We start from the raw sequence: 7,500 nt of genomic DNA on the forward strand, positions 1-7,500 counted from the left end.
ACTTTATATATATACACACACGCTAAAAACAATAACAACAACAATAGAAGCAAAGAATAATAGTACATTGCAGTAAACGTAACAACAAACAACAATACTAGTACACATACAGTATACATGTAAACATTGTCATTCATAACTTTAAGCCTTTACAACATAGAATTGCACTGACCTTCTCTGTCTTCCTATAGGCTTAAGGCGGCTTGAAGCAATACTGGCTCAACTAATATGGGCTTATATTCACAGTCTACAGGAATGGCATTGTAACAGGAAAGGTACACAAAGGAATACAAAAGAGGAACAACAGCAGCAAACTTGTTGGCTCTGACGAGGCTGTTTGATAACTTAGGTTAGATTAGGAGAAAGTAGGTTAGGAATGGCTGCTGTAGTGAAGAGCAAAACACACACACACACACACACACACACACACACACACACACACACACACACACACACACACACACACACACACACACACACACACGATTCGTCATATAGAGTTGCTACGTAAGTAAGTCGACCTAACCTTTCTTGTTCACGAAGGTTCTCTCTCTCTCTCTCTCTCTCTCTCTCTCTCTCTCTCTCTCTCTCTCTCTCTCTCTCTCTCTCTCTCTCTCTCTCTCTCTCATACTTTATACAAATTCCACCTTGACAGCGGTACGGTAAAAATAAAGGGAAAACATAAATAAAAACATAAAACAAAAACAAAAAATAGATGAAAAAAAAACATGTTTGCAGATTTAAATAATATTGAATTGCGGGAGATAAAAAAATAAGCTCGAAAGTGAAATACGTAATATGAAAAATAGTGGACGATGGAAGCAAAATAGAAGTTAATTAAATAATGCTGTAGGAAATTGTACAGTGGGAAGTAAAATATTAAAGTTAAATACTCTTGTAAGTAAGGTACGATGAAACGCCTGCTACGATGAAACGCCTGCTATAAACATCTGATTCCAAAATAAGCGAAAGAAATTACGAAAAAAAGAAAAAAACGAACAAAAAAAATATACACAGAAAAAAAAATAAAGAAATGCAGAAGAATTTTAGACGAAGGATAGAAAAAAATGGAATTACCAGAGAAAGAAAAGAAGGAAAATGGGAATAGCAGTACGAGATGGAAGGAAGAGGGAAAAAAAAAACGAAGGAAAGCAGAAAGTTAATGATCTTAAATTGTTATGAGATAAGAAACAGGAATGAAATGGAAAATGAACCAGATTGGAATGGTAAGAGATATACGAAGTGTGAGGAGAGATTGTTTGCGATAAGGGGATGAGAGAGAGAGAGAGAGAGAGAGAGAGAGAGAGAGAGAGAGAGAGAGAGAGAGAGAGAGAGAGAGAGAGAGAGAGAGAGAGAGAATTTATGAAAATCCTGACGTGGCTTAATCCCAACCCTCCAGAACAATCTCTCTCTCTCTCTCTCTCTCTCTCTCTCTCTCTCTCTCTCTCTCTCTCTCTCTCTCTCTCTCTCTCTCTCTCTCTCTCTCTCTCTTCTGAGCAGTTATCGTGAAGAGATACGTGAGTTGGAAGTGTTACCATAATGCTCCTCCTCCTCCTCCTCCTCCTCCTCCTCCTCCTCCTCCTCCTCCTCCTCCTCCTCCTCCTCCTCCCCCGTCATCGTTATGGTCGTATTAATTACAGGGTTAAGGGTATTCGTAATAAATTCAGTACACACACACACACACACACACACACACACACACACACACACACACACACACACACACACACACACACACACACACACACACACACACACACACACACACACACACTTGCGTCGGCTTGGCTGCTTTACATGTGTGTGTGTGTGTGTGTGTGTGTGTGTGTGTGTGTGTGTGTGTGTGTTTATCCACGGCTAGCGCGGAGCCTCACGATCAGCTGTTCCCTGGCGCATAGTGGAGGAGGAGGAGGAGGGAGGGGAAAGGTGAGATGGGAAGAGCAGGCGAGGAGAAAAAGGGAGAAGGGAGGAGGAAGTGGAGGACTAGGGGAAGCAGGAAGACGGAGGGATAGAAATGGAAAGGAAGGGAAGGAGGAAAGGAAATGAGGAGGGAGGTTGAGAGGAAAGGGGAAGGAAGAGGCGGTTGGGGGGAGTTAGTATGAAGAAGAGGGGAGGAGAGAAGAAAGGAGAGAAATTGTAAGGGAGATAGTATGTTTATTTTTACTACTACTACTACTACTACTACTACTACTACTACTACTACTACTACTACTACTACTACTTATGCAGCATTCCCATTATACCATCACTGTTACCACACCCCTTCTCTACCTCTCTTCTTTATTTCCCTCCCTCTTCCCTCATCCTTTCACTCTCCCTCCACTCTTCCTCTCTCTCCCTCTGGTGTTACACATCCCCCTCAAGACCTTCAAGTGTTGATTAAGAGTTCGTCTTGTTTCCTCTCTCTCTCTCTCTCTCTCTCTCTCTCTCTCTCTCTCTCTCTCTCTCTCTCTCTCTCTCTCTCTCTCTCTCTCTCTCTCTCTCTCTCTCTCTCTCTCTCTCTCTCTCTCTCTCTCTCTCTCTCTCTCTCTCTCTCTCTCTCTCTCATCACCCCTTGTTTCCTTGACTCCTCCTCCTCCTGCACGTTGTTTTTCTCCTCCATTGTTTCTCCCCCATTCCTCTATTCTTTCTCCTCCTCCTCCTCCTCCTCCTCCTCCTCCTCCTCCTCCTCCTCCTCCTCCTCCTCCTCCTCCTCTTGTAACGTTCTCCCTCTATCTTCCTCCTCCTCCTCCTCCTCCTCTTCCTCCTCCTCCTCCTCCTCCTCCTCCTCCTCCTCCTCCTCCTCCTCCTCCTCCTCCTCCTCCGTTCTTCCCAATATCCTGTATCAGGTATCCATCAGGCCCCCAAAGTGAGTACGCGTGCATACATACACATACGAGTACATACACGTAAACCTACACCTTATGTGCGTGAGTGCGTATATACACTGCATACACTCACGCACGCAGCTGATAGTGTGCGTGTGCGCTTACAACACACACACACACACACACACACACACACACACACACACACACACACACACACACACACACACACACACACACACAGTTGCTTCCACTGCCACGCATACAACCGGCTTTTCGTCGCCGCCCCCCTTCCCCCCACAGTGCCCTCCACCCTCCCTCTTCCATATCACTATTTTTTTTTCCTACTACAGTGTTGTTGTCACCAGCTTTTGTTCGTCTGTCGCTGATGGTGGCGGTGGTGGTGGTGAGAGTGATGTGGTGGTGTGGGAGTGGTAATGTGGACTGCGGTGAGTGGTGGTGATGGGGTAGTGGTAGTGGAGGGGGAGGGGGAGGATGGATGGGTGGGTGGGTTCTGGATTTGAAGGAAATATTAGGAGGAGGAGGAGCGGGAGATTTTAGGAAGTGGAGGAGGAGGAGGAGGAGGAGGAGCAGCGTTTTAGGAGATGGAGGTGGAGATTACAGGTGGAAGAGGTATTAGGAAGAAGAGCCGGAGATTTTGGGAGGTGGAGGAGATGATTTCAGGAAGTGGAGGAGGAACAGGAGCTATTTTGAAAGGGAGGAGATTTCAGAAGGTGGAGAAGGACGTTTAAGGAGCTAGAGGAAAATTTTGGGATAGTAGGTGGATGAAGAGATTTGAAGATATAACCTAACCTAACCTGACCTAACCTAACCTAACCTGAGGGAATATTTTAGCAGATAGAGGAGGAAATAAAAAAAAATAGTAAAAGTGTGTGATTTTTATTGAGAGGAGGAAAAACAAATGTAGGGTGCCGAAGAAAGAACATATGTGGATTTTAGGGTGGAGTAATACCGCCAGTGGTGTAGAGTGATATATTGGTGGTGGTGGTGGTGGTGGTGGTGGTGTCCTATATACAGTGGTTACAAAAATATTCATGCAACTTTTCTACACTGCATGGTCTTTGTTCCCTCTCTGCCAGCCAAGATGGATGAGGGGGAGCCTTCGCCTTTACTATCCCATAAATCTCTCACTTTAAAATCAGGCAACACAGCTTAATCATGCCTAACGGTTTTGTTTCGTTCCTTCTTTGTATTCCCTTGTGTTGGGGCGAGCAATAATGGCGACGTTGTGATTTTGGGTGGAGAAAGGGTAAGAGTGTAAACGCAAACTGGCAGTGGAAGATAGTGGTGGCGTTTGCGGCTTATGCTAATGTGGTGACGCGTAGGGGAGGGCTGTGGTGGAATGGTGGTGGTGTGGATGACAGGCACTGGTTAGGAGTCTGTGTTGATGGGGATGACGGTGGGGAGTGGTTAGGTTAGGTTAGATGAGGTTAGGTTAGGTCAGTGTTGTGGCTGTGACAGGGAATGATGAAAGAATCAATGTTGGTGGTGATGACGCGGGAGTGGTTAGGTGTAGGTTAGTGTTGCGGGGATGACGAGGAGTGATGGGAGTCGGTGTTGGTGGGGATGACAGGCAAGTGATGGGGGTCATTGTTGGTGGGGATTACGGGGGAAGATGAGAGTCAGTGTTCTTGGGGATAACGGGGACTGGTTAAGAGTCAGTGTTGGTGGGGATGACAGGCGGTGATGGGAGAGTCAGGAGTGCCGGTCGTGTGAGTGATGTTGAGGGAAGGAAATTAATTACATTGAATTTGGGGGTGCGAGTGGTGGTGATGTATCCCTCGTCTGGCGGTGACGGTTTGGGCTTCCCTCGTTTCGCTCCACATCAGATAACTGGACGTAAGCCGAGGAGCTGCGGTCTTGTAACCAGGCAGCTTATAGTCAAGACAACCTTAAGCTAGCGTGGTGTGATATATGACTTAACCACCTCTCTCTACCTTTGTCCTGCAGTGGTGATAGTGGTGGTGTTGATGTATGCAGTGGTAATGTTAAGCTGTAACGTGAAGGGGTGTAGTAATGGTTATTGATGTCCGTGTTGATGCAGTAGCTACTCATGATGACAAAGGGTTGGAGAGGGAACAAGTTGGAGTAGATGTGATGATTGTGGAGATAGAGGGGGATGGATGGAAAGAAGAGGGTGAATATGGTGATAGGAAGAGGGTATGTGGATGGAAGGAAGCAGGGAAAAAGGTAAAACAGGATGAAGAAACGAATGGAATAAGAGAAGAAAGTGGAGAAAAGTTGGAATAGGGATAGAATAGGTGGTGACATTAATGAATGGAGCGAGGAAAAAGTTAGACCAGGGATAGAGACAAAGGAGGAGGAGAAAGAGGAGAGAATTAAGGAGAAAAGTAAAATGGAGGAGAAAGGAAAAAGAAAATGTGGAGAATAGGGATAATTAAAGATAAAATGAAACAGGAATAAAGGAAGAAAAGGAGGACATAATAAGTAAGTAAAAAAATTAAAATACGACACAAAAATTAAAAACAGTCAAGAAGGAAAAGAAGAGATTGAAAATATGAAAAGATACTGGAGCAGGACGAAGGAAATAGAAACGAACGAAATAGTGGAAGGGTTGCAATGTAAGGTGGATTTTTGGGAGGTGGGGGGATACGTGAATGGCCCAGGGTGGGGATGGGGTGGGGAGGTGAGGTGGAGGGTTGGGGGCTGAGTAGTAGGGGGAAAGAACTGTGGGCGTTGATCAATAGCAGAGACGCAGCCTCCCACGAGAGAGAGAGAGAGAGAGAGAGAGAGAGAGAGAGAGAGAGAGAGAGAGAGAGAGAGAGAGAGAGAGAGAGAGATTCGCCGGGTACGTACAGCAATTGGTAAACGCACACGGGCCGAAATAGTTTACACAAGCACACACTTACACACGTTCATGGAAATAGTTCGTGACGTACACAGCAGAAAGTTTACACACACACACACACACTTTACACACACACACACACACACACACACACACACACACACACACACACACACACACACACACACACACACACACACACACACACACACACACAGTAATGCATTCGTGTGCGTGTAATCAAGGAAAGAGTCGTTTATGTAAGTAATCTAAAGGTGAATAAATTTACCTATACATGGCCGCCTGTGTGTGTGTGTGTGTATGTGCGCGTGTGCGTGTGTGTGTGTGTGTGTGTGTGTGTGTGTGTGTGTGTGTGTGTGTGTGTGTGTGTGTGTGTGTGTGTGTGTGAAAGAAAGAGAGGAGAAGAATTTAGAACGTGTAATAAGGAAAATGGGAGTTCGAAGAGGAGGAGGAGGAGGAGACGGCAGCAGCTCAGAATGTAGGAGGAAAGGAAGAGGAAGAGAGGAAGACATTGCAACTAAGGCTTCATTTGCAATCGAGATAGAAGTCTTTTCCCTCTCCCTCTCTTTCCCTCCCCGCCCATTCCAGCCCTTCCTTCCGCTTACCCTTCCTCTTACCCTTCTTCCCTTTCTTTGCTTTCTCCCTCCCTCGCTTCCTCCATCCTCCTACTCTTCAATCCTTCATATTCCTGCTTGCTTGCTTGCGTCCTTTTTTTCCTTTTCGCCTTCCTTCCTTCCTTCCTTCTCACTTCCTTTACCTTTTTCTCTCTCTCCTTACTTTTCTTTCTTTCTCCTACCTTCCTTCCCTCCATTCCATATCCTTTTTTCTTTCTCTTCCACTTCCTTTCCTTTATCGTCCCTTTCTTCCTATCATTCTTTCTTTTCTCCTACCTTCCTTCTCCTGCTTTACGTGTTGGTCTAAATTTCATATTTCTCTCTCTCTCTCTCTCTCTCTCTCTCTCTCTCTCTCTCTCTCTCTCTCTCTCTCTCTCTCTCTCTCTCTCTCTCTCTCTCTCTCTCTCTCTCTCCTTTTTCTGTTTATCTCTCTGCTGTATTTCGTACTTCCTTTCTTCTTCTTTCTTTCTTTTTTTCACGCTTCCAACTTTTCTGTCTTCCTTTTTTTCCTTTTTTTCTTTCTTCCATCCTGCTATTCTCTCCCTTCCTTCGTTTTCGCAGTCTTTTTTTTCCTCTTTTCCTCATTCCCTCCCTTTTCTTTCTCCCTACCTTGCATAACCTTTCTTTTCTACTTTCCCCATATCCCTCCTCTCCTTTTTATTCCCTCGCATTTTACACATCCCCTCTCCCTCTCTCCCTGCATTTCCTTTTTCCCTTTAAGTTTACATCCTTTCACTCCTCCCTCTTCCTCTTGCTTCTCATTCGCCCCCTTCTCTCTCTCCCTCCCACTTCCCTTTCCCTTTCCTTTTTTTTTTCCAAACCATTTACTCCTCACTATTCTCTTTTCTTATGTTTACCTCCCTTCTCTCACCCTTCCCTGTCCCTCTCTCGTTTCTCCCTCTCTCCTGACTTCTCTTTCCCTTCCTTTTCTCTCTCTCTCTCTCTGGAACATTTAAAAGTTTATCTGCTTTACACTCTTGGCGGTAACACGTTTTCCTCATGACCTAAAAATCGGGCTTTATGAGACATGACTGATGAGAGAGAGAGAGAGAGAGAGAGAGAGAGAGAGAGAGAGAGAGAGAGAGAGAGAGAGAGAGAGAGAGAGAGAGAGAGAGAGAGAGAGAGAGTGTGTGTGTGGACGCGAAATTGGAAGGTGGGAATGTTTATTAAACGGAGGAGGAGGAGGAGGAGGAGGAGGAAGTGATGAAGAGCAGAGATGTGAGGAGGA

At 45.4% G+C, this 7,500-nt stretch overlaps 1 protein-coding gene across 22 annotated transcripts in view; it reads left to right on the plus strand.

Annotated features, from left to right (window-relative positions):
• The window catches only part of LOC135113225 (probable serine/threonine-protein kinase PLK), a 148,849-nt gene that overhangs the window by 54,991 nt on the left and 86,358 nt on the right, over positions 1–7,500 (plus strand). The window lies entirely within an intron of this gene.

Source organism: Scylla paramamosain, chromosome 2, assembly GCF_035594125.1.
Source record: "Scylla paramamosain isolate STU-SP2022 chromosome 2, ASM3559412v1, whole genome shotgun sequence".
NCBI lineage: Eukaryota > Metazoa > Arthropoda > Malacostraca > Decapoda > Portunidae > Scylla > Scylla paramamosain.